The sequence below is a fragment of the Orycteropus afer genome, unplaced genomic scaffold, assembly GCF_000298275.1.
Source record: "Orycteropus afer afer isolate SDZICR_OR568_19922 unplaced genomic scaffold, OryAfe1.0 scaffold00143, whole genome shotgun sequence".
NCBI classification, from domain to species: Eukaryota; Metazoa; Chordata; class Mammalia; order Tubulidentata; family Orycteropodidae; genus Orycteropus; species Orycteropus afer.
In genome coordinates this window covers 3,915,661-3,916,912 of record NW_006921730.1, presented here as the reverse complement: position 1 = coordinate 3,916,912, position 1,252 = coordinate 3,915,661, and positions in this window count along the sequence as shown.

Genomic DNA, 1,252 nt, shown 5'->3' with positions numbered 1-1,252 from the left:
GCACTTAACAACAACAATAACCTTTGTTCATTAATTGATTTACTGTAGAAATTATCCCTGTTTACATGCTCATTCTATAGCCAAGGGTCTAACTGGACCACATAGTACATTTTAAAAATTAAACCAATTTTTTACTGTAGGACTTCTTTAATATGCTTTATGAGTTGTCAGTCATCCAAAGAGAGATGGGATTATATGACATTGTTTTTGTGGCCTTTCTCTCAAAAATAATGTTCCACAAAACACTTTGAAAACTCAAATTTAAGTAACAGGCAAAGGGAGTCATGGAAGTAAGCAGAAGATTCACCAGAAGTCAAGTGAAATTGGATACATGAGGTTTGAATGGAGGGATTTTCAAAAAACAACAGGTAAAAACTAACCAATTATTGAAAAGGCTGGAGGAGGGTAGGACATGAAGGGGGACGGGAGAGGTCAAACAGATCCAGTATAGGCTAAAATCATCAGATTTTGATGTGGTCCAGACAAGACCATAATGAGTTAGTTCAGAGCTTTAAAACCTGTGTCTCTTCCTAATGGTCCTGTTTTTTCTCTGTCCCTAGGCTGTCCTGACTCAAGTACTTAATGCAAAGTCACACAGCAAATATTATTTTGTGTAATAGGACATTAAATTAGGACACTCATCTGTTCTGGCTAAACCCTCAGAAAGATAGTACCTACATTCCAAGCAAGACGCTAGACTTTACAGGACTTCTCAAAGAGGTAACAAAGACCCAATTTTGTAACCCTAGGCTTACCAGTCACTTCCAACTTTTCAGAAAAGTTTGGGAAGCTAGGTAGAAAACTAATTTGGAAAGAACTGTTGGTAGGTTAAGAGTCTATGGGGATGAATCCTTCCCCTCTCCTCAAACCTCATGAAAGACTTTTCAAGAAGATCACTTGCAGGGTTTGTTATGTGTCCCTTGTGATTGGGGGACTCACAATAGAGTCCCCAGACAAGTATCAGACACTAGGCTGAATATTCATCAGAATATTGCACGTGGACTGTACCAGATATCAAGAATTTGACTATACCACCTGCTAGGGGTTGAATTGTGCCCTCCAAAAAGATACACTGAAGTTCCAAATCTAGGTACCCATGAATTTAAACTTATTTAGAAATAGGGCCTTTTCTAATGTAATTAGTTAATGTGTGGTCACACTACAGTAGTTGTTGTTGTCACATGCCATTGAGTCAGACCCGACTCATAGCGACCCCTCCTTGGGTTTCCGAGGTATCACCACAGAAGTGGAT